The 26,912-nt window shown below is 39.8% G+C and overlaps 1 protein-coding gene across 2 annotated transcripts in view; it reads left to right on the forward strand.

Moving 5' to 3' along the window:
• Positions 1 to 26,912, forward strand: part of rassf3 (Ras association domain family member 3) — a 104,576-nt gene that overhangs the window by 51,074 nt on the left and 26,590 nt on the right. The window lies entirely within an intron of this gene.

Raw genomic sequence — 26,912 nt, forward strand, 5'->3', positions numbered from 1 at the left:
CTCTGCACTCTTTCTTTCCATGTGTGTTGAAAATGGCATAATCTCCATTATTTTGATAATCAGAAAGTACAGATGTTTAATCGTCTTTAGTCATATTTTCATCCACAAATGACAGATCAGTGTCTTAACTGCACAGATGTTTAGGTGACTGGCCTCTTGTATCTTGGGAGCTCTACCCACTTTTCCAAATATTGCCAAACAGTGCAAATATGTTGGCAACATTTGGGAAAAGAGGATGGAGCTATCCAGGACTGAGGTGGGTAGTGGATGCTTTGGTGGGTTGCCAGTTCAACTCTCTTAAGAATAAATTCTCGACCTACTAGGATGAACTGCTTCTAATTAAGTTTAATCAATTGTTGCATGGAGTCAACATCTTTAGTTGCATCTTGTTAGCTTGCGTTTAATGAACTTTGTTTAATTGCTTATTACCAGTTGAAGCATTTTTTTCTAAAGGGTCAATGATTTTCCTTTTAGAGTTACAAAATTGAGTTTGCTTATTATTGCAATACACAGTAGACTGTTAGCAGGAGTTTGCCTGCAAGTTTTGGAAGATAATCTCAGTAAGTTTTAGAAAAATGGTTGCTTCTCGTAGGTTCTACAAACTTTTCCAAATGTTGCCAGATTGTGCAAACATGCTGGCAACTTTTGGAAAGAGGGTGGAATTATCCAGAACTGAGGAAATTGTTGACCTGCAAGGACAAATCCCTTAAATTAGGCAACAAGCAATTGAATTAAATTTAATCAACTGTTGCATGTAGTTGACTTGAAAAAATGTATTTCAGTTGCTTGTTACCAGTCAAATTAATTGTTCTTAGAAGGTCAACAGCTTTGTTTTGAGTTGCAAAATTGAGTCAACTTATTATCGCAGGAGTCTCTAAGTGTTGAAAGTTAATCTTTGCAACTTTTGGAAAAATGGGCAGGACTGGCAGGCCTTTTTCAAAATCCATATTTCTCCACTGTGGGTAAATCTGTAGAAAAACAATTGCAGCTGTACCTGGACCCCAGGTGTGGCAGAGTGCATAGAACACACTACTTTGATTTGGTACCAGATTTAAGAAAATAAATGCTTGGACTAAAAGTAAAGACTAAAATGTGAGGACTTTTTATGGACTAAAACTAGACTAAAATGTTTTTGAGTTTTCATCGACTAAAGCTAGACTTAAACTTAATAGGATAGAAATGACTGAAATGTGACTGAAACTAAAAGGCATTTCATTTAAAGACTAAAACTAAGACTAAAATTAAAAATAGCTGCCTAAATTAACACTGCTACTAAGACAATGGCTTCAATTGAAGCAAGCAGTTGAATTAGGTTTATTCAGCTGTTGCGTGAAGTTGACTAAATAAGCAAAATCTAATTGCTTGTTATTAGATGAAGCAATTTTTCTTACAGCGTCAACAATTTTCCTTCAAGAGTTACAAAACTGAGCCTATTATTACAACATAGAGCAGACAGTTTGCAGGAGTTAATTTGCAAGTTTTGAAAGATCATCTCGGTAACTTTTAGAAAAATGGGCAGAACTGGTGAGAAGCAAGGGTTTCTAGCTCCGTCGAAGTTGCCAGAGTGCACAAATATGTTGCCAGTGTTTAAAAAAAAATGGTTTAACTATCCAGGACTGGGGATTTCTTTTATTCTTTTTCCAGTCTCAACCTAAATTGTCGACCTACTGAGACAAATTGCCTCAATTGGTGACATGCAATTGAATTAAGTTCATCAGCTGTTGCATGGAGTGAACTTGAGTTGCAGCTTATTTGCTTGAGTAGAATAAACTTAATTCCACTGCTTGTTACCAACTGACGTACTTGTTCTTAGAGGGTCAATATTTTCTTTTAAGAGCTCCAAATTGTGTCAATTTATTATCAAAAACAGTTCGCAGGAGTTTCCTCACAGGCTTTGAAAGTTAAAAAGAATAGATAAGCCAGTTTTTGGTGTCCAGGTCTTCTAATATGGTTTTGGTTTGATTTAATCTTATAACTGTGTCATTCATAAACAATATACAAGCTAAAAAAGGGGCTTACAAGGACCAGAAGCATATTTTTTAGTATGCACATAACCCAGGAAACATTAAATCAGCTGCATTGTTTTGTGAGATATGGGGCTAGTTACAAGAAAATTTGCACAACAACAACAAAAACCAGTCTGTGGCTTAATCCTGTTTTGACAGTTCTGACAGGTTTAACCTATATTTCATATGACAATATGGGTAGAGTTTCCCCCCTTCCACTTGTGGGAGATAACACTCTGTGCAGGAGCTGAAAGATCAGCCTTTTACAGTTTTTGCACGTGGGTTTGTGATAAATTTAGTGCTGAAATAAGAGGAAAAAGTCTGCAAGAAGCAGACAATAGTGATCAGGAGGCAAGTTTTGTATCACCCTGAGGAAAAGCATGAGACCACCACAAACCGAACCGTGTGACCTGTTTCGGCCCGGACCCAGAGTTTGAAAGGAAAAGATGCATTCCAAGACAGATTTTCTATTTGTTTGTGGCCTCTCTCCTTGTGCCTGCAGACTCGGAGAATTATGTCTAGACTGGGCATCGGATTGAAGACATTCAGCTTTATCATGTCTGGGACTCAAAAATTAGGTCACATTTCAGGTCCTGGAATAAATACAGGCCGGCTACAGACTTGAAGTGGCTCCCACACACTGATCCACTTGTCCACACACTGACACGCATGAATTAAAACCCTCACAGCATCAGAGGCAGCCTCACAAACACAGCTGGTTTGTTCCACACTGTAGCAGAATCAGGCTATTCTTCTTCTCTGCCTACTTGATGTGCGTGTATGTGTGCTGCATGGGTTTCTTGCAGATTCTGCAGCAATGCATGACCCTTCACTTTCCCATAACAGACCCCTCACTCAGGTCCTCATTCCTCATGGCAGTGTGTCAGTGTGATGCACAATGTGGCGCTTACAGTGCTGCAGAGGTTGTGACCTGTGCTTCTTCTCAGCTGTCAACCTGAAATGGGACTCTGCCTGCTCTGTGGTGGTTTCCCAGCAGTAATTACAACTAAAGAAGGGACGTGTCCTTTGGGAAAAATGTGTGGCACGGCTGTATGAAATTAGTGGTTCTGTATCGGAAAAATAAAGGGTTATGTGTGAGCTGATGTGTATTTTTGTTTCTCTGTGAGTTGAGCTTGTATGGCGGCGTGGAGTAATGGATTATAGGGTTGTCACAACACCAGAGTTTTGAACTTTGTTATGATGCTAGAAGAGACAATATCAATCAAAATAGAAATAATAGGAATCCAATTTTGTATTCTGTGTTTTTTGCTGTTGTTGAATATGTGATCTGCATTTAACTGGAAACATTGCCACTTAACATCAGCGCTCATTTACAGATGTTAAAGACAGAGGAACACACAACTTTTAAAATGAACATTCAGTGATATTGAAACCACTGGAATGAAGCTGAAGTGTTCAGTCTGGGTGTGTGTTTGCTGCGTGACAGCAGCTGCAGGTGTCTGCTCTGACTCACGCCGCCATGTTTTTCCTATCAGGTGTATCTATGTTGCACGTTGGCTGCATTTCCCCCCATTTCTTTATTAATTTTGCCTCAGAAATTCTCTGTATAAGTGACTTTATTCATTGTATAACTAAGCCAGAAAATTTTACATCGGTACTGCCAGATATTAGCTTGAAAAGTGAGTTACCGTATCGGTTCGAATTTCTGCCGATATTTCAGCTGCAAAAATCTGCCATACAAAAAAAACTATTCAACACCATACTGCAACACTAACAAGCTACTATAACATGTTTCAAAGAGACTGTTTTTATGGATACAGTGTACCTTGGGCAATAAAAGGTTAAAAACACCAATGCACCAAATTCTCAGCACGTGGGATGTGGTGCTAACGCAGGCAGTCTAAAGGTCCTGACTTGTTAAAGGGATATGTCAGATATTTGCAGAGTTTGCCTACCTGTTATGTGCTCTTGCATTGCAAAATAGCGACACAGACTTTCTAAGCATAAAATAAAATGCTTCAAAAATCTTTTTGATAGTGCTTGCATTTGAGCCAACGTTGTTTTGTGGCTAACTTTTACCAAAAACTAGCTAAATTCTGCAGAGAAACTGTACCCATCTGTTGCACTCGACCCAACTTCAAAATCACTGCAATATCCCTTTAACAGCCATCCATTTTCTATGCCCCTTATCCTGTGGGGCATTGCTGGGGGTTGGAGCCTATCCCAGCTGTCATTGGGTGAGAGGCAGGGTACACCCTGGAGTGGTTGCCAGCCAATCGCAGGGTTAACATACAGAGACAGGCACACACACCCCCACAGCCAATTTAGAGTCACCAATCAACCTAACGAGCATGTTTTTGGTGGTGGGAGGAAGCCGGAGTACCTGGAGAGAACCAACGCGTGCACGGGGAGAACATGCAAACTACCTCCTTGCTGTGAGGCAACAATGCTAACCCCTGCCCCGCCCGCAGCCCCCCTCTAACATTTACAGTGAAATTAAAATCCAGCTGTGATGCAGCTGCTATGCTGCATCCATGCAACCAGTCTGAACGGCTGCTAGAGGCTCATCCCTTGGTTTTGCTGTAATAAATTAAATTTTCAAGTCCAGAGTCATAAAGAAAAGTCAGAAATATTCCTTCCAGCTTTATTTCCCTTTAAAAGTTTCTATGTAAAGCCATTTAAAGACCAGACTGGCAGGGGAATAATTTTTGCTTCTTGAATTGGTGTGGGAATAAGAAAACATGTGAGTAAGTCTGGATGTTTGGCTAATCTGAACGTTGCATGTGAATTTTTGAGCTGTGGGATAAAGTTCTCAAGAAAAGTTAAAGCTTCTTGTATGCAGAGAGCCAAACATTGCAGACATGCTGCAGGCCCAGTTTGAGATTTTCATTTGCTTGAATGAGAACTGGAGGCAAAATCTGCACCTAGTGTGGCCTGTATCATAACACACATAAAGAAACTCCCAGTTCTTAGTTTTTCTCCAGTCTGCAGGTATTTTCAGTGATTGTTAGGGCGTTTTCACATTCTGTACCATGCCGGAATGCAACCTGTCATATGACCTGTGGTGTTTTATGTACTCCTTCTATGTAACAGGTCAAAGGTGGAATTGAATTTCCACCTTCAACAAGCAAACTTCATGGAAAAAACAACCATCATGTTTTGAAGGCCATATGGAAAAGCTGTTTAAAGTTGAAGTTAGCTGAAATAATGGTGCATTCATGTGTGCTTATATGGATAAGAATATGGAAATGCTCCACCGACCTTATCTCCACTGACTTTTGCTATTGAACTCTTGAACTGAGCTCTATACTGAGGAGTTGTACTCAGAGACACAGTGGCAGTAGTATCACCGGACAGCTGACCCATTCAGGAGTGTTTAGAGCCCAGCTCAAACTAAAATTTAGGAGGATTTAAACACTGATACAGCCAATCAAATCTTGCATGAGGTGCTAAAGTCCCAGTGGGTGACAGCAGCCTGCAAAACAGAATCAACTACAGGACTTGTGTTTTTGTTGCTCTGGTATCTAAACAAGTATCAAAGTTGAAGATCTACTATCGTGACAGCGCTACTTTAATGACAGAGGCTCCCAGGAGTCAGTAGACATTTCTCATGAAGGCACCAGGCTCGAGTTTATATGGGAGAGTGAAGTTTAATGAGGTTTAGTGCAAACAGAAGAGACAGAGGACAAACACAAAGACTGATGGGTAATAAACCGATTCTGGATGCTCAAACTGGGAAATGAGATGAACAGTCTGGCCAGTGGAGGATTTATTTCCACCCCCACTCCCCCCTCCCCTCCATCCACTTACCCATTTACACACAAAAACCACACTTCCACACACACATTATATCCCCCGCTCGCCCACCGCCTCCTCTGCCTCCACCTTCTCTGTGTGAATGATGTTTCTGTGTGGAAATGTCACACTGACCAGTGGGTCTGTGTGTCTCGTGAAAAACTAAAGCTCAAGGGTAATCCCACCCAACCCCCCAGAGTCCACACAGACACTCACAGTGGACGGCTAAACAGCTCATCTTCATTTCAGTTCATCCTCTCAGACTGAAGCCCACTGTGGAGTCTTTATGGTCTGTCAGATGTGATGTGTGGAGCTCAGGGACATTGTTGGAGCACTTATGCACTTCCTGTGATACTGAATCAGTTTTATTTTAAACAAGGATAAATGTACTAAAAGAACTAAGGTTCAAGTTTGCACACCACCCTGATATTATTGCTATCATCAGTCATGTCTGATACATGGCCTATGATACCAGTTATTTATGATGTATTGCATATTGTATTATAAAATGCCCAGCAAACCTGGCTCCTAATATAAGGATTAAATTGTGAGGATAGTCATAACATTAAGGATGGGCATCATTATTTGCTTAAAGGCTCAGTTACATCAAAATAAACAGTTCAAGTTTTACAAGTTGGTTGAACTAGTTATCTGTCATTTTTTAAAGAATATATTAAGAGCTGAAAAGCCTGTTTGAATGCACTTTTAAAACAGGAATGAAGCCTCCCACCACTAGTGGCCACTGTAGCTTCAGTTAATGACAGCTAGCTTTGCATAGGCATGTAAACATGAGACACCTAGCCATTACTATGTCACTGGAACATCGAGATAGGGCAGTGTTGTGATTTTGAAAATGGAAATAAAGTTTATATAACAGCTGTTGAGGTTGATACTCGTGTAACTACCCAATTAAAGTGACGAGTAACCACGTTAAGCACGGTATTAATCTGCAAAGGTGAGTCAAGGCTGGCTAGCCACTAACTTTAGCCTCAATCTACTAGCATATCATAAGGCTGGCTAGCTGCTAACTTTAGCCTCTATCTACTCCGCATATGAACCTCACATCATGTACACACACACACACCATGACCCTGCGATGAATTTGACTGATTTCTGAGCACTTTTTCCTCTTTAGACTACTCAGATAAATGTAATTTAAATGCAGGTTTAGCCGGATAATAGCCGCTTGGGACCATCACTGATAGGGATACCTATTAGCTTGATAAGCAGCTGATCATGATCAGACAATTATAATCAAAATACATGATCGAAAACACTGCAAATGATGCTGGGAGTCACCAAGCCAATCTCACTGTCATTCTGTGGTCCCTGCTGCTCATGTCTTCCACTTTCAGCAGCTGTAAACTTTGTTTTGAGTCTCTTTAGTTAAAAATATTAATCTGATGTTTACATCTGTGTTGAAATCCTTTAAGGCTAGCTGTTTGCACATTAGCTGACATAACAAAGTATTTTGCGTTTAGGTCCAGTCAGTATAAGGACTGGTGAAGATAGTCAGTTGGTATTAAATATGATGTATACCAATGGTTTCCTTCTTATATTCCTTACCTAACAAAAGCTGAGCCCCCCTTAAAATGGACCCACATGAGTTAAAAAGTGATGTCAAAAGTCAATTTTAACTGTTTCATTGATAAAATCCTTAGAAAATAGGTTTTATCATGTTTTCTTACCGTACACCTCATGCAGACTTTTTAGTAAGTGTTTTATCATGATTTTAGTCAACACAACATTTGCAAATTTAATGTTAACAACCCTCAGAGAGGACAAAGCCTTGTGCCCCATAAGTTGGGACCCATGATGTTTGAGAAAATGTTCATCTGATGACTTGGAGCCTTTGGTGTAGAATGCTTTCTTTGCAGAGAGTTCACTCACAGCTGTTGGAGTGTAGACTGCTACGAATGAGACCAGGCCTAATGAACTAGTCAGTTGCTCATCGACAGGCCTTACCTCCAATATCAACAGGCCAGTCAGCTTGCAACCTCCAGCGCCACCCTCCCAGTATGGCGTCCATTAGCACGTCCAGACCAGTAGTAGGTGTATCCACCCACACTAGTCTCACCAGTGCCAGGGACGCTTCTCCTCAGACAAGACAGCAACCGCGATCCCAATCCTAGCCAGATCCCTCAACATCACAGGTATGTGAGAGTCCTCCTGAAGAGAAGTCACATTCCAGGCACAGACTCAGACTGCCTCAAGTTGAGCTGAAACAAGTTGAGAACCAGTCGCCAACACTTCAGCACTACCAGAAACATTCAGCCTACCTGATCAATGCTTGTCATGCAGGGATTTCCTCCTCCTCTGGCAGCGAGGGTCCCAAAGGCTTTGCCCTGCCACCTTCATGTGATGTGCAGCTCGTCTAACAGCGTTAGGAATACTACCCCTGCACTGATCTTTGATTTGTAGGTGTTTATGTGTGATGTAGTTGCACTCTCACGCCCTTAAAAACAGAATCAGCGTGCTCTCTGTCAGGATGGATGGATCTTGTGTTTTCAAGGAGTGACAGGGCTGCTTTTTTCTCTGTGCAGAGGGAAACCATTTTCCACATGGTGTGAACTTTTGCAGAGACTACAAATAATAGGCAAGTGACGATTTGCTCTGATTACAGACCCAAAAACAGCATCCAAAAATATCGGACCCAGTGTGCAGAGACCTTTATACTGTAAAGGCAGAAGTCTTTGCTTTCAAACCCTTCAGTGGAGCTGATTGAAGTCCTCCTGTCCTTGTTTTAATCACCGTTTGACACCGTAGAGCTTACAGCTGCTGTTTCTGTCCCTCTCACATTAGCTCGGAACAGAACATCTAATGTCGTTTGTTGGGACAGTGCTGGTGTTGTGTGTGTTTAATGGATGGATGTCAGCAGGTCAGCAGCTCGTCCTTCACTTAACAGCGTCAGCTGATCATGAATAAGTTCATATATGGAAGTGGAGAGGAGCTGACCTTAATCAGGACAGGCTTTCTGAGAGGAACCACAGCTTTCAATTCTACTTATTGATTCCTGGAAGTTAATTTTGACTAATTCTGTACATGCATTTGTTTATAGACTTACATAAGTACTGATAATTGTGGCTGAAGCTAACAGATTTTGAACATTTATATTCAGGGTTGGTGATGTCATTTATATTGGACTTTGGAGAGAGCTGAAAATAAGGAGAGTAGGGAATGACATGAGGGAAAGGAGCCCAGGCTGGATCCTAGCTCACTTGCTGTACCAAGTCAGCTTTTATGAGGACTTACTGAAATAAAAATGTTGTGATTTGTAATCTGGATTTGGTGAAAACCCCAGGCTAAACAGTGCCATGCATTCAGACACAGTAAAACAGCTCTGAGACTCTGTATCATAAAGCTTTAACCCTTTAACTCAGCGGGTATTTTCCATCAGTCATGCCGCTCCTTAATGCTGATTTAAATCAGCTTATGACTCCAGCTGTAGTATTTTCTGACAGTTTAAATGTTTGTTTGCTCATCGCCAATGTGTCAGTCTGGAACAGGATGTGGTATTTCCTCATAAATCGGACAGTAAAGCGATCAGAATGTTCTTAAACCTCCTCCATTATTTGATTTAATGACGACATGTTGTGCTGTAATAAAGGGAGTTTGTTGTTCCCCCTCCTCTGCTGACCGCTCATTACCTCAGCTCACAGGTTTATGGTTCGTCATATTTCTACCCGACCTGGCCGCGCCCTGCAGCCCTCTCCAGGTGTGTTTTCTTTCCCTTCATCTCTGTTTGTTTCTAAAACCACCGACAGCCACCTCCAGCGTCCAGTTTGACCAGTTTCTGTCCATGTTGATCATTTTTTTCATGGGAAATTCTTTAAGAAGCACATTGAAGTGAGATCATTCATTCTCTTCTGCTGAGCTTTATCTGCCTTATCTGTCTCTGCCTGAAAAGTACCTGGGTTTTTATCTCTGAGGGTCAAAGATAGACAGACAGAGCGGCTGTGATCATACAGATACACATCTGAAGTCTACCTTTGTTTCTATTTGTTTCTGCTGCAGGAAACTTGTTTTGGCCTTCACTTCCCTGTAGTTTGAAGATATTTACGAGGATTTTTTAGGCTAAATTGTGAAAGCAGAAAATAAAAGCCCCTCTTATTTGAAGCTTTACTCAAACATGTAACAGAAGGCAGTGTTTTGATAGCAGCTTTGTTGTCTTTCCTGCTCTGTTGGACACGTGAATCTAAATCGGTCCTTTTCTCACATTCTCCCTCTCTAGATTTCCTTCCTCTTCTGTCCAAACTCACCCCCCATCCTCTCCATCTCAACACTCCGTCCCCCGTCCTCTCTCCTCACTTCATCCTCCTCTATTGTATATCACGTCCTGGTTTTTCTCAGCTCCACATCCGGTTCTCTAAACACCGACAAGCTCCACATGTTGTTTAGTCGCTACGACATGCAAGGATTCCATCCAACCATACCTCATTTGTCCAGCCTCTTCTTCTTCTGAATCCTGTTTTTCCTGCATTTTTAATCCACAAAAGTTGTTTATTCATAGAATAACTCTTTTTGCTGCTTAATTCTGTTTCACAGATTTCAGTCACATGACCAGTGCAGAGGCCAGGAGGGCAAAAAGACCACGTGGAGCTGCAGAACCAGCTTTTTATTTCTCCCTTTCTCAAAATTAGAGAAAAGTAAAGAAGAAAAAGTAGGAAAGTTTTTACATTCATCCAATATTTTAGAACTATCGCTTACTAAAAAACCCTCCTAAAATATAGAAAGCAGCTTACTTATTCAGCGTTGACAGGATCTGATGATGAAACACTCCTTTCAGTCTTTTTGTTTTGATTGAGGAGACTTCATTCTCACCACACAGAAATTAACCTCCTCCTCTTTGCTTTGTCTTGTCTTTCTTCTCCTGAATCCTCTTTTGTTTTGGAAACTTGATCCCCGGAGCTGTTTTCTCTTCCGACACAGTTTCTTCTCCTTTTATTTGTAGCTCTTGGGTTATAATTTAGCAGACATCTGGTGCCAGCTTTTTTTTCTTGGCCTTGGTTCTTTGTCACTTTAACTACATGCTTTCAAGTTCAAGTTTGAGTCAGAGGTGAGCCGTCCTTGGCTGTACCTGAACCTTATTACCTTACTTACCTCAATACTTAAGGCTATTAGGCCAGATCCACAGATTCAGGTTAAACTCATGACCCTTCATAAACATTTTACCTCTCTAAAGCTGTTTAGTAAATCTCATTTCTGCCCACTTTTTCATTAAACTAATTATGTTTTGTTGTAAACAAAGCGATCCCTTGAACCCCGTGATTATATCTTCCTGGAGAGGCCACAGGTTCATCATCTGACAGATCCAGCATGTGAGTGTTGCTGCGTCTTATGTGAACCACAGGGGTGTTTAAAGTTCCTCCAGTCAACCTTTGCCATGTTTAGACTCACATCAGTGCCATGCCAAACACAAACACACGAGTTAGTGTTGGATCTTTGTGTCTTTTACGTTCCAGTCCATGTGGGCTTTGTTGATTGTTACCTGATGCTCGATCAAACAGCTCAGTGTGAAGCAATGTGCTCAGAGTTTGATGTTTTATTGCAGCTGGCAGATTCAGACACTTAGAGCAGCTTCAACAGACAAATGTTTCTTTATTTTTTATTTCAGAAAAGCAAACATTTGTATGGAAATATTTACCAGAACAACAATGGTGTCAGATAATAATTTATGTTCAGTAGCTCTGGGTGAACTTTGCCTCAACTCACTTAGAGGCCATCACCCAGACTTTCAGTTTTAGTTTATGTGTCTCTTTATGGTCTAAATGCCTCAGAGGGTTTAACACCTAGACTGGCGATGTATCTGTGGAAATACCCTGCAGAGCTGGTGCAACCTTTATGCCTGCTTGTTTTCAAGCTATTTTGTCTGTCAGCACTGGGCTGCCAATATTCAAAGTTGACCCCAGAGATACGAATAAATAAGGTATTGATCTAACAAAGGTAAAAACTCACTTGTAAAAGCAGCTCACACTAAGAGAAATTTATTCAAGTTATTTACAATAATGGTAATGAAATAATGGGTCTATATATACTAGCAACATTTACTCAGAGCTACACAGCAAGATTACTGGAAAACTTCAGTAATATGAAAGAATAAGAATAAACAAGCTAAAAATGCTGGGTTAAAAACAGCTCAAACTGGCTGGTTTAACTGCAGGGTTGACTTAAACCACTTCCACTCAGTCAGATGGGTCATATATTTTACCAAACTTTGGTTAATTTGGCTGTAATTAGGTTTAATTCACAACATAGATTAGTTGAATATTGGTTCATTTGAACTGGCATGTTTGAGTTATTTTTACCTCGTAAAATATTTGGATTTTTTTTGTTTTTGCCCGGATGGTTAGCCCTGTTGCCTTGTGGCAAAAAGTTCCTGATTTGAACCCCTGTCAGGCGCCGGTTTCTGTGTGGAGTTTGCATGTTCTGTCCTTGCTTTAATGGGTATTCCAAAGACATGTCCTTGGGTCAGCTGGTGGCACTAAATTGCCCGTTGTTGTGAGTGTAAAGGCTTATTTATACTCTATGCAGGCAGGCCTGCCCACAGAATTGTCTGAGAGAGTGGACCCTCCCCGATGGTGACTTATCGATGATATCAGTGCATGTGTGTTGGATCAGTGGCATTGGTGCTAGCATCCTGGCTAACAGTTACCTTAAGCCTCTTTAAGACACTTTTTAACCACTTTTTGCCATATATCACCCATTTTTGGATTTTTGTGGCATGTTGCTGCCACTGTTATCCTATTTTTGCCTCTTTTTAACCCCTTTTCACTACCTCTTTTCTTCTGCTGGCTGCATTGTTCAACACTGCCCCCACAATAGGTGGTGGTATTGCAATGTTTCGTATCCATAAGCGTCGAGAGAATGGACAAAAACTGGTCACACGAGCACAGTACGGACAGAAAGGTCCGCCCATATGCGTTTCAAACGTACAGCATAAATGATCCTTTAGTGTGAATGTTTTGGAGTTTTTGTAGTCAATATGTCAGTTCTGTGATTGACTGGTGACCTTTCCAGCATGGAATAGGTGGAATTGGCTTCAGACCCCAAACCCCAGATAAAACAGGGAGTACATGGAGGGAGGGATGGATGGAGGAATGTTTAGAGGGAGGGTAAAACCAGTGAAATATAAAGCTTTTAGATATGGCTGTCAAATGACTAAAAAAGTTGTAACTTTGTTTAATTTCAGAATTGTTAAAGGTAATCACACTTACTCTCCTTTTCTGCATTGCATTTTGAAATATCACTGTTTTTCATTTAAAATCTGTTTTGTTTTATTTTGGGGTTTCTGTACTGTCTTCTGGGGCACAGATGACCTAGTGGTTGAGGTGCGCCCCATGTGCCCTGGCAGCCCAGATTCAAGTCCGGCCCGTGGCTTCTGTCCTGTATGTCTCTCCCACACTAAAGAGCAATGAAGGACTTATTTTACATCACTGTGGCTGCAGGGAGACGCTGACATGGCCTAACTAAAGTGAGCTGAAAGGTATAATAAAGCATGCAATTAAAACATTTGTATGCACTTATTCTGATCCTTAATTACTTTGCAATTAATGCATTCATGCTGACAGCCCTAGTCTCAAAAATATGCAGAGTAATGCAGCAGCCAGATTAGAATAAAACGACCAAACTTCCTCAACATAATCCAGAAAAATAACCCAACAGGCTTGTTGTAGTTGATATAATACCCCAGCATTTCTTAATGTGTAAGAACATGACTGTAGCTGCTTTGTCATCAGTCTTGGACGTCTGATAGCGCTCATGTTAGCTAACAGCAGGTCATATTTCTGACACTCAGTCTCTTCTTCTTTGGAAATGCTTTTGTAATTTGAGTTTTGTGAGCAGAAGTTCCTCTTTTGCTTTGCTAAAGGTTGTGTATTGAATTTCTTCCTTTTTTTGGCCAATACTGCATCTTCTTTTTGGAGAATAATCCAACAGACAATGGAAATAGGTTTTATGTATTTCTTTAGTTTTTGGCCACTTGTAAATGAGTGAACACTGCAATGCTTAAAGATGTTAAATATGTGATGAAATGACAGATGAGCGTGATTTTTCATCATGCTGATTTCAGCATTTAGGCCAGTGGTTCTCAAATGGTGTGCCGAGGCACACTAGTGTGCCTTAAGGCAAGTCCTGTGTGCCATGGGAATTTGTACCATACGTTATTACTACAACTCTTTGGCAAGAACTGTAACTAGGCCTGCCCACAGATCTGGCTAAACCCCTGAAAAAACCCAGAGAATGGGACCTCCCCAGTTGGGATTTATTGATGATATCGGTGTATGTATGTTGGATCAGTAGCATTGGTTCTAGCATCCTGGCTAACAGTTACCTCACTAAGAGCTGAGAAGCATGGTAAGCTATTACTGGGTTGAATTACTACAAAAGTTATTAATTCGTACTATTTTAACCAAGTTAAACAATTTTTCTACCCATTTCTGCCACTTCTTTTGACTGTTTTTTTGCCACTTCTTATCACTACTTTTGACCCATTTTTGCAACTTTTTTGGAACTTTTTGCCACATTTAACCCATTTTTACTACCTTTTTGCCACTTTTCGCACAATTTTGCTATTGTTTGGCCATTTCTTTGCCATTTTCTCCCATCACTTTTCACCTCTTTTTACCGCCTTGTAGTAACTTTAACCCTTTTTGCCACTTTTTTGCCCACTTTTGCCTTTGACCACTTTTTTCCCCACTTTTGCCCTTTTTTCTTATCACTTTTATGCCATTTTTACCACCTTTTTACACAGTTAATCCTTTTAGGCCAATTATAACCCAATTTTGCAAATCCCAAATCCCAAACAAGTTTTGGTCAATTTCAACCCATTGGTTGGCCGCTTTTTGCCAATTTTCACCCATTTCTGACTTTGTTTAGCCACTCTTTGCCCAATTTTGCAGTGTTTTGTCATCACCTTTAACCCATGTTTGCCACGTTTTGCCATCTCCATGATCCTTCAGTTGGCTGGGCCCCAGAAAGCTCTCCCCTTTTTCTCCCCTTATAGGCCACCTCGACTGTATCATTATTTAAAAGTCTATTTTGTATTGATATGAATATGGTGTACCTCAGGATTTTGGCTTAACCTTAGGTGTGCCTTGGGCAAAAAAAGTTTGAAAACCACTGATTTAGGGTATGTTCAGCCTTTTCTAGCTGCTAGCTGGCTGTAAAAGCCTCTGTTTACTTGGACGACCCATTAAAGCTGTGAATTGATCCTGAGTGGTGATCTTAAATCTTATCGGTGTGGTAAACCTGCTCGTTTAGGAGTTGGCTTATTCTCACACCTTTTAAAAATGCTAAATCTGTGCCAAACAAGCAGAACGATTTAATTTATTAGTTTACTTTCCAAAGAAGTCCTTATTTTAACAACTTTTTAACTACATTTGTTAGACTAAATGTGTTCTGTGTGTGTGTATAGCTGCAGCTTTATAGTCTATCAATAAAAGTGTGTACCTTACAATGAAAGCCAGCTTTCATGAACCCACTGAGGCCATGATTTTATCCTAAGTCTGGGCTTTAATACATGCAGTGTGACTGTGTGATGATAAAACTCAGCAATATTAATGTCAGGAAATGTTCTGTTTGATGACCAGCCAGTATCGTTTACAGATTTACTGTCTCTTTATTTTATAATCCCTGCTTTAAAGGCTTTAAAACACTGACAGAAGTCAAATTTACAAGGACCACCTTTGTACTTTACTGCAGTGGAAGACTTTACAGAGGATATCAAGTTCAATCTTTCCACAGCTTCGACTCAGAAGCTTTGAATAATGTCAAATGTTCAACACAAATATGAAATTACTTCACTGCTCTCAAATATATCAGTCCACCTTATCCGACACAGGTGCTTCAGTGTTTATAAAGTCAGCTATTATTGTGTTTCTGAACCCCAGGCTGCCTATGTGTAATGTCTGCGTGTTACATAAAGCTGTTTTACAAGACTCTCTGCCCTCTGTGCGTCCAAAGGAAACATTAGTAGAATTGTTCTTAACTGTACGGCCCTCGCTATCTCTACAAACAGAGCACGAGTGCTTTTATGCATGGAAACACACTCTCACATACACAGCAGCGGTCTGTGTTGTATAATAAGATAAATCTGCCTTTGAAAGCTCCCACCTGCGTCATGGAGAGTATGAGGTGTTTGTGTTCAGAGGAGAAAGGAGAAATAAATCCTTAAAGACGCACAAAAAAAATCAGCTTTTGGCCTTAAAAATGTCAAATATGATGATAAACACCGCTGTCATCTCATCAGCTGTGCATGCCAACAACACATGCAGCCACACATGAGAAATTAAAGGCTGGATCAGCTAAATTTATCAGTGGAGAAATTCATGTTTACAGCTGATATCTTAGTTGTATAATGACTGAGCTGGTAAAGCATTTTTGTGTTTATATGTGCTGTGAAGTTGTGCTGCCATGCTGTGATGATGATTACAAGAATCATGCATGCAACATCTGTAGCTACTAAGGGCAATAAGAGATGAATCACCCTCAGACAGGAATCATACAGCCTGATGTTCTGTACTATCATGATGATAAATAAACAGGAATAAAAATGATGAATTTGCAGGAGAGACTGATTAAATGTTGACAAAATCCTGATCCACTGTTGTAGGTAGGAACAGAGGTGCAATGAAGGGAAAGTGGCCACAATTGTAAAGATGTCTCTGGTGCTCTTTTTGTGTTAAAGATTTAGTTTAGTTATTTATCAAGGGACAGTGTGCAATGACATTGATCATTCATACGTAGTTTAAACGTATTCCATCTGTTGTCCCACATAAAACTGACACAAAACACAAAAGTCCCAAAAACAAGGGCAGACACCTGACAAGGTTACAGCTGACAAGACAAAGTACAATAAATTAGGGCTGTAGTCAACCAAAGAAAAACTTGGTCGACTAAAATCGACCAGATCATCAATTAATCGATTGGTCATGGGACGGGCCAAAAAAAACAAACAAAAAAAAAAAACCTCATGTTGCAGGACGGAAAGATATAGAAGATCTTTCATACCATCAGCAATAAGACTATATAATTCTACCATAAACAGATGAGACTCCAGACAAATCGGAGGGTCCTAGTGATGTTGTTTTGACTTTCTGGGTATTTAACCTGTAATTAATTACCTATAAAGGCACGAAATTATATTTGAATAGTTAAATTCATAGTTATTTTTTTGTAAATTATATTTTGTAACACTAGATAACTGAAAAAATAAAAACACATGACGTCTCCCTTCTCGCCCCTGCAAAAAATGGGTTATTCCAATGAAAGTAGCACGTGCGATTGTTCGACCAATTGGATTTTGGTCAGACATGAGGTTATCAACCAATTAATCAACCAATCGACTTGAGACTGTCAGCCCTACAAAAAAAAAAAAACATATTTTTTGTTAGGAAAGCCTTGAAAAGTGTATTTTGCATAATATGTGACTTTTAAGCAATACTGTAGTACAACATGAAAACACACACGGGCACACAATTATCACAAACAAGGGCTGCTCCGTCATGGTAAAAATCATAACCATGATCATTTTGGTTGATACTGAGAACACGGTTATTCAGCATAACTCATTGATCTTTTCTGCATCTGTGCATGGATTTCTAATGATTAGCTAAATTTAGCAGGTTGCACTGAGCATCAGCCACGGCTATGGCTAGTTATTTTGCATTGTTCCAGCTCTAACTCCTTAAAACCAGAGCAACTGAACATGAATGAGGTTGTTTTAGCTGCCTTTCTCTCATCTTCTTTGGCTACCTCACTTATCAAACTAACTAAGTGGCTACATCTGCTCCTCACTTAAATCAAAGTGAGAGCTATTTTGGCGGAACAGCAGATCATACACTGTTTTAAGAAAAGGACAAAACCACATCTTCCTAGTTTTGGAAGGCCAAAACCATAACTGAAATTGAAACTCAATTAACGTTACCTCTAGCACTGATGCAGATAAGTAAATAGTGGAAAGCCCCCCACTCTTTATCCCCATTTCCTTGTCTATCTCCACCTGTTCTTTCACTTTTAAGGAAACAACAACAACAACGGAAGAACTGAGGAAAGGGTTTGAAAGATTTGTATGCCAGACAAAATAACAAGACTGTTTTCAAGCTAAAAAAAAACAACTTTTGATCGCAAGATTGTGTTTTTTGGAGAGCGATTCATAAAGCCTGTAAACCCTTCTCTCTCTGCAGCCTCTCCAATCAGAGCATCTGCATCTTTTCTACCCTATGTCATTGTTTAATTTAATGCTTTGTGAGCTCTTCACGGTGGATTCTTTTCTCCATTTCCAGGAATTTTCTAAACCAAACAACACATTAAGACGGATTAATCAACAATTTAAACAAACATTAGTCTCAGCTCTGCAGTTACAGTTCATAGATTTGTCTGCTGTCTTGTGAGTGCTGCTTATAAATCTGGTCAGTGATGATGAATCACCAACCAGCTGCTTTAAACCAACTGTGTACTGTACGAGTCCTGTCCAAACTGTCTGAACAGGTGGTCGAGTGGTTTCCCTCTCTTCCCCCACTTCATTTTACCTCACCGCGCAGAAACGGACCACCTGTAGCATCGGGTTTCAAGGTCAGACGGCACCAGATGGGAGGTGTAACCCACTTTATGAAGTCAGCAAAGAACTACATTTTTGCTTTTTTCAGCAGAAATGGCAGATGCTGCTGCAGCTGTTCACACTTTTTTAGATCTCTATCCCTTTCTTTTCCTCTCTATGTACCTGAACAGGCAAAGTTTTGAATGCATTTGCTCAAAAATTCACAGAATATGGCTAAATATAGTGTATTCGCTGCATCTTTATTTGTGTTTGTTTATTGCCCAAGATCTGACTTGCACTTGAGTAAAAAATAAAAAACGGAAAGAAAAACACTAAATCTAGGTTTGTGCAGAATAATTTGACCCCTGATGGACTGTCATCACTTTAGAAGTTAAGTTTGGTTTTACAGTTAGAAATGGGTAATTATTCCAGCCTGCCTGTATAAAAGAGAGCGTGCCTTCCTTCCTGTGTTTATATGATCAGAAATGAAGCGTGTGTCGTCTGATCTCTTCATCTGCCCCCGTTAGCTCTCTGTCACATACCATTCTTCAGTCGGGAGCTCATCTGGGAGCAGTTTAGACCGGCTGTGATCTCCGGGGTCACCATTATCACCAAACCACAGCGCCCTTTGAGGCGGTTTCTGCTCTCTTTGATGTGCAGAGCAGAAAGTGAGAGTTTAATGATGTTAAATGAAAAGGCAGGTTTACAGAAAGCCTGTAAATGAGATGAAGACCACCTACTCTGGGGAGAATTTGAGGTTTTTGATTAAAGGATGGAGGTTTTTGCAGTGAGAGTTTGTGCTGTGGTTAGGTGGAGGTCAAATCTGGGTTGGATGAAGCTGAATTTGGAAAGGTTGAAGGTGAATCTTTTTCCTGAATGAGCATAATTTCTGATGTTGCCTGGACTCATATTTGCAATATTATACATCAGTGCATATGCTTGATTGATTGATTGATTGATTTCTTTTAAATCTTACCTAAACTATTTGTTAAACTGAACTATTATTACCACATGCTATTTTGGAGGTCATTTGCAGTTGTCATATTTTGTTTTTTACTAATGAGGATGTTTTGCATTGACAATCATGACAAACTACTCCATGCTTGTTTTTCTGGGATTGTGGTCAAGCTTTTCCTGAAAGTATCACTTAGACATTTCTTATTTAAACACCATGGTAGCTCATCATAGTGAAAGTGCATGCACTCTAGTTAAGAGAGCCATTTTCATACAAAGTCAAAGCTCAGTTTAAAGCAATATTTATTGATTATTTCTTATAAAAAGACGGTATGCTGCATGCAGGACGCCGGCCAGAGTCAAGCTCGACACATGTCGACACGTGTCGTTCGGCAGCCAAGATCAAGCTCAACGGCATCTTTTGTCCAGGCCTTTTCACCCGTGGTAATAAGTCTTAAGACTGCCGTTGGTTTTTGGACATCCCAAGGCATGACCAGAAATCATGTCACTCCACTACCCGCCTGGAGTTACCCAAGGCCAGTGGTCCCCATAGCAGGGGTTGCAAGACGCTGAAGGCGGTTGGGGAATGCTTCTCAAAAAAATGAATGAATAAAGTTGAAATGATTTAAAGTGGTATATTCTATCCATTAATGTGGAAAATGTCCTTAAAATTAGTTAAGTTTCAAATAAAAGCACACTTATGTACGTAATGTGATCTAAGCCTCCAAAAGTGAAAATTTCTGCATGATGCTTTGTGCAACATTTAACACTTTAACCCCCTCCAGGGATGGTGAGGGTCCCTAGGCTCTGGTGCTGTTATGTTGGGGTGTCACAGGCTGAACACCTTACACCACCCTAAAGGTGTGGATGTTATTTTTTCAACTGATTATTTTCCCATGCACCTGGTAATGTGCAAGGACATCCAGAGCACAACCAGGGTTGCGTCGATCCTCCTCCCTGCTTGGAGTGCCTACAGACAGATTACTCGCCACATCTACACCTTAATTCAGCCTCAATTTTCAGGCCTCAAAGTTCTGCACAGTCCTGTTTAACTGAGGCTTTTTCAGTGCTTACTAATTTAAAAGAGCATATTTGCACAGATTTTCTTTATTTGAAATTATCTCATACTCACTTTACGTCACTTTACCTACCAACCCTTTGGACATCCTAATAATATCTTATATCGCCTTGTTTAGTTGGCTAACTAGCCTTTAACCTGTTGAATTTGACACAGATTCAACTTGGGTTAATATTTTTAACTCCCTGTAAACTCACTGAAAAGTTTGGGGTTGTTACCACAGCTGATTTAGAGGAGGAGGAAGACTGACCTACAGCAGCAGCAGATGAGTTGACCCAAGTTGACAGTCAAAGGTGCTACATATCAGTTTAATCTGATTCACAGTGCTGGTTTGCTTAACTCTTTAAGGCTGGCTATATTTAAAATCTTTTTAGGATGCATTTTAGGGCTTTTTATGGCTTTATCACTGAGACAAAAGAGTGGATAGAGTAGGAGACAGAGGTGGAAGTGGGGAATGGCATGCAGGAAACAAGCCACAGGTAGGACCCAAACCAGGGTCACATGGGGCTCAACATAACTGCCAAGTCATCAGCACCCCAAAAAACTGCATTAGACCTTTATTTATGCACTAGTGATTTGATTTATATTACATAGATTTTGGGTGTTTTCACAGTGCAGTCTTGAACAGCGCGATTGCTGTCGTTGCACCTTGAGACATCCTGGGACACCATGATTTTAGGTGCCCCAGTCCTTTAGATCACTTTGCATAACAGTTTTACAGGAGCATGCATGCAGCAGGAGTAGTCGCTCTGCTGCTGGCTCTGCTAACCCCGTTCTCACTTCTGCAGCACGTCTGTGACAGCCTCCAAAGCCAGCACAGAGGTGATCACTTCATCACCCTTTAACAATTATTCAATGTTTATAGTCCTTCATCAGTGATACTCAACATGTGGCTCTTGGGCCACATGTGGCTCTTTTGTGTTGATTTGTGGCTCTTTTAGGTCTTAACTTGAAATATTACTCCCCCAGAAACCCTTAAATAAAGGAAAACTTTGACCTCAGAAATTATCCATTGCAAGTCACATTAATCCGTTTGTTTCCCACGCTTATATAGTTGGCTGTAATTGTCAACTTTTAAATTTGTCTGTATATTTCCATTGGCCTTATTTGTAATTTTTTGGCACTTTTAATCCATTTTTACTGCTTGAAGCCCACTTTTGTCACTTCTTTTTTCCAATTTTTGCCTAGTTTTTGGACTCTTTTATCCTTCTTTTTACTATTTCAATTTTATACTATTTTTTGTCACTTTTCACCCATTTAAGTTGCCTTTTGCCATTAAATGCTACTTTTTTCCCAACATTTTTGCTGCTTTTTCCCATTTTCTCCTCTTTCCACTCACTTTTTGTCATGTTTTTAACCACTTCTTGAACATTTTTGCCACCTGTAACTCATTTTCTGTCACTTCTCACCCAATTGTTGCTACTTTCTGCCTTTTTTGCCACTTTCTCTTCCCCATATTTGTCACTTTTAACCCAGTATTTGGCATTTTATGTCAATAATGCCCCTTTCACCCTTTTTTGCTACCTTTTGACCATTTTCCGCTTTTTAACTTATGTTTATTGCCACTTTAACCCATTTTTGCCACTTTACACCATTTAGATTGTGGCTCTTTGGTTGAGCAGGGTTGAGTAACGCTGTCCACTATGGTTCAGTAGCAGCATCTTCAAGCTTATATGTTAAGGAGTTTTTAATAACAGATGAACCATGTCCTTATTTATTGCTGCCAAAAGGTTACAAAAACAGCGTCAGTGCCAAGTTTTCTACGTTGTTTCTCCCAAATAAGCACAGCATCCTCAGAGCTTACTGTAATGTGTCAAAAATAAAGATGTTGTTGGCTTTTAACTGCTTTAGTTAGCATTCCACACACAGCACTCATCACACCATAACACACCTAATGCTAGGTTTACTCATAATGATGGGACACACTCACAGACTAGCGTGCCAAATAAACCATCGTGGTCCTGTTTGTGTGTCTTTAGTCGTTTCATGTGACACTTCAAATGGAGCAACAGGCCGAAGCTGTACAGACTGTACTGTTCACACCGACACTCCCACAGCCCTCAGCTGAGTGTCCTTCAAGGTCTGGGGATGAGCCGACGGGTTATTATGGAGATGTGTGAGGTGGTGTAGGATTTGGCTGACGTGGTTTAAAATCACTCAGACTGTTTTGGCTCACCTGACGTGGGAATATATATTTCCTTATATGTGTGGGAAGTTCAGCCTTTTTAAGGGATTTTCCACTGTTATAAAGGTAAAGGGCTTCCAGTATAGCCATCATTACACACTTAGAGCCGTATATCTCACAGGTATTGTTTCTCTTGTTTCTATTATCAGGCTCAGCACAGACACGCCCGCTTTTTACATCCTCATTGTGGCCTTTGTACCTCAGTGACAACTTATTGTACTGAGATATCACTCTTTGTAATTTAAGACTCACCTCTTTGTCACATAATGAATCTGATAAAACATAAACGTATGAGGCTGTCAGCTTAGTTTGACTGGAATTATCACAGACAAGAAAATATCTAAATACTGGAGCTGCATTTATTCATCAAGGTACTATAATGGCCAGAGGAAGATCAACATCTGCATAATTATTTGCAGACAGTACTAAGCCTCTAGTTTTTCAATCCAGTGTGCATATTTAAAATAACAGTTAAGCTAATTGCCAATTCTTGTTTTTTTTCTCATCACTTCTTATAGTGTAAAGCTTTCCTCATGTTTGACCATGAAAACAGATCAGAGTTTGTCCAACAGGTGACTTCCTCTTCCTGATTCTGTCAAGGATTATTTTGTTCTGCATTAAACTGATACAACAGATAGTCATCTGCTACTGACGTCAGTTCATGCTACAGAACTTTCAGATGAGCTGATGTCCTTCAGCAGGGTTGATTTCTACTGATACCAGTGTTGAACTGATGCATCTGTGCACCTACAAATCCAGTATATACAACCACTATGCAGAGTCATAGATCTGCTGAAGTGTGGGGACAACGGGAGGTGAACGGCAACTGAAAAGGATACCAAACCAAAAGCTTATTTAAAATGAAATCAGATTATGAAAATTGTAATTCAAACAGACTTCAGATTTCACTGGCATTCATAGGGCTGACATCCTCCAGAAGGTTGGTTGATAAGCTTTCTTCCACCAAGAACTGCATGGGTTGGACATCTGCAAAAAGAGAGAAAGAGTGTGCAGCAGAGGAAATAAGAGAGGGGAGGGACCGCAGTAGGCAATCCACGTAAAGACGGAGACAAAGCAGTGATACAGAGTAATAAGAAGTTAATTTCTGATTATCCTATTGTGGTGGCACTCTGAAGACCTAAGAAATCCATCGACAACTCAACATGAATGTGCAGGAAGTTGCAGCATTTTGTTAGTATTTAAAATAACGCCACCAGTGTAACTATTTCTCCATCTGTTATTCGCCTATCTCAAATACATTAAATTGGCCTGGCTGATTATTGAGATCAACATTTTGCATTTGGCCAATTATCTGTATCAGCTTTTTATTTCACCTATAATCGATGAAATTAATTAATCAGAAATTTGGCTACTTTGACTCAACTGCAGTGAGTGTGTCTGCCCCTCTGGCTCTATTTCACCCTACACAGTCTCACTAAATGTCTTGCATACAACACAATCTGATTGGCTGGATGTCACATGAGTACCTGCCAATTGGCTCGTCAGCATATGGAATCACTTCCTGTTTTCCGGCTGCTGCTTTGTTGCTCTGTGCTGTTTCTCATGCTGATAGAACTCAGCAAGAATTCAATTTTTTGGTTGTCCAGTTTTATTTTTGACACATTTTGTACATCATACTAAATATCAGTTCCAAAGTATCAGTCTCAGGAATAGCTAAAAAACGGTATCAGCTCTCTAGTGTAGGTTGACTCTTAATATTAAGTCCCTTTATCATTTCATTATAATGCACATGCTCTCCATCTATACAGGGCAAAGGAGTGGGACAGAGATGTCTATTGGTCCCTAAAAGTTTTCTTTTATATCCTGACCTGTGGACTTACTGAAGAATTTAATTTAGCTATTTTTATAGCACTCTTCATAAAAAGAAGCACACAGAAAGGAGCAAGGAGGCGATAACTGGCGTATGACTACGGTATTCTGCATGAACTAACGCTGAGGTTCATTCATATAGGAATCTAGGCATCCTTTGCAAACAGCATGTTTCTACCAGAATTCTCAGCAATCAATCAAATACTTTTTAAGAATTGTCACTCATTTCACACTCACGGATTATCAGAACAATCAATAACTTTATTTTGAGGATTACACCACTTGTATGGCATAACAACAACAGAAATCCCAAATCAAGGAAGGAAAAGTCGTAGTTGTAAACTGGCATGACTGGATGTTGGATAATAGTGGAGCCTGTGGAGTATATTTCTCATGAAGTTGGTTTGTCAGTCAGCGTGAGTGTTTTTTGGTGTTAGAGTGTTTCAGACATGAATAACGGTGATTGGCTCTATGTGTTACTTCACGTCTGACTCATGGAGACTCTGAGAGGATTTGTCTCCTTTCATTATCATTCATTACCGCTGTCTTGTTTTCTTTTCTTTGGCTGAACTTCTTTGATAATTTTTCATTCTTTTATGTGGCTTCCTTTAAGTTAAACATCATCATTAAACTCTAGGGTGGCAGTGTTTGGTATAGAAGCCAATGACGCTGTGTAGACTGATTTAGGATCCCCTGAAGTTAAAGAACAAATATTTCTCTTATGAACTCATTTTAGTGCCAGTGAGTCTTTCAGTCATGAGTCGTCTCTGCAGGCGTGTTTACGCTTGTTCATGACATCATCAATTTCCTTTACTGCTCATTATATGTACAACAGTTTAATTATTAAGTATTTTTACAACCGTTAAACCAGAAACTAAACTGGGTTTGTTTGTTGATTGATTTAGGATAATTATAGCTTCCCAGGCTTTGGTTTTCATGCTCATTAATTTAAATATTTCATTTTACCATTATGATAATAAAAAAAAACTTCTGAGTTTTTCACCCTCAGATTTCAAGTTGAAGTATTTTCCTTTATTTTTTTAAGGAAAAGTTTTAACAGCCTTGTTTTTCATACATAAATTGCCCTCACAACCATAGTCCACCATTCATCTATAAAGAAAATGTGTGACAAGACTGCAGATGTTTTCAGTTTGGTTGTGAGGTGGGTCCTTAAACAGGCCTATGGGGATTTTTGTTGGCCTACATGCTCATTTTCACATTCAAATGTGTTTTTTTTTTTGTCTTATTGTCCTCCAAAAGTAAAGAACAACAAAAAAAAAGACTTGAAAAATTTATCTTTAGAGACGCTAATTTATCAGTTGATGAAAATGAATCAACAATTTAGCAGCAGTGTAAAGGCTATACTGGGCGATTTTCACATCTTCACTGTTTTTCTTTAAATGGGAGACAACAGAAAAAAGGAACTATTGTCACAAGTGTCAGCTGAAATGATTCAAGTGAGGACTGGATAAGCTCTCTCATGGTTAGATTTTCTTCAGCTTTACAGAGTTGTCGACCATGTTTCTAGTCACTTTAGAGGGCTGATTTTTTTTTACTTTACAACCACATTTTTTAGTTGTGCTCATGCTGCCACTCAAATTTCTATTTGAGACAATAGTGTTGATTCCCCTGACATGAGATCTCACAGAAACACGCGATCAAATGTGAGTTCAGAGCAGTGTTAATTTTGGCAGCTATTTTTAATTTTAGTCTTAGTTTTAGTCTTTAAATGAAATGAATTTTAGTTTTAGTCACATTTGTCATTTCTATCCTTTTTAGTTTTAGTCGACGAAAACTCAAAACATTTTAGTCTAGTTTTAGTCCATAAAACGTCCTCACATTTTAGTCTTTACTTTTAGTCCAAGCATTTATTTTCTTGCCTTATCTGGTACCAAGTCATGTTAGTGTGTTCTATGCACTCTGCCAAACCTGGGGTCCCTGCTTTCTACAGCTGAGAGGCAGAATAGATACAGTTGCATTGTTTTTGACAGATTTGCCTGTGGAGAAATATCACAGATTTTGAATGCCCGACGAAAACTACATTACATTTTAGTCTAGTTTTCGTCATCTTGACGAAAACTAAACTTAGTTTTTGTGAGTTTTAGTCATCACAGATCTATTTTTGGTTGTCATAGTCTAGTTTTTGTCATGGAAAAAAAGGCTGTCGACCAACATTTTTAGTCATAGTTATAGTTGATGAAATTAACACTGGTTCAGAAGAAAAACTAAATGCTCCGGAGTGAACCAACCATGGTAGCCGCTACAGCTGCTAACTATTACCGGAGCCAGTTGGTGGATCAAACTCATGTCGAAGAGAAGTTTCCAGTGCTGTTCTTTGCTCCTCTAGTAACACACAAATGTGGTCCAATTCTGATTAAAACTGCCACTTTATTATAGCTACATCTGAGCTCATTGCTGTACCGGTGGCAGCTATTGCTACCAACTAACAGTACGAATAAACCCCGCCATGTTCTATTGAAATGATGCTGATTGGTCAGGTCTGTTTTCAGACCTGGCGCAATTGGAAGGAGATGGGTGTGCATGATGATGGACATGGAATCTGGACTA

Source organism: Cheilinus undulatus, linkage group 23 (assembly GCF_018320785.1).
Source record: "Cheilinus undulatus linkage group 23, ASM1832078v1, whole genome shotgun sequence".
In the NCBI taxonomy this organism is placed as follows: Eukaryota; Metazoa; Chordata; class Actinopteri; order Labriformes; family Labridae; genus Cheilinus; species Cheilinus undulatus.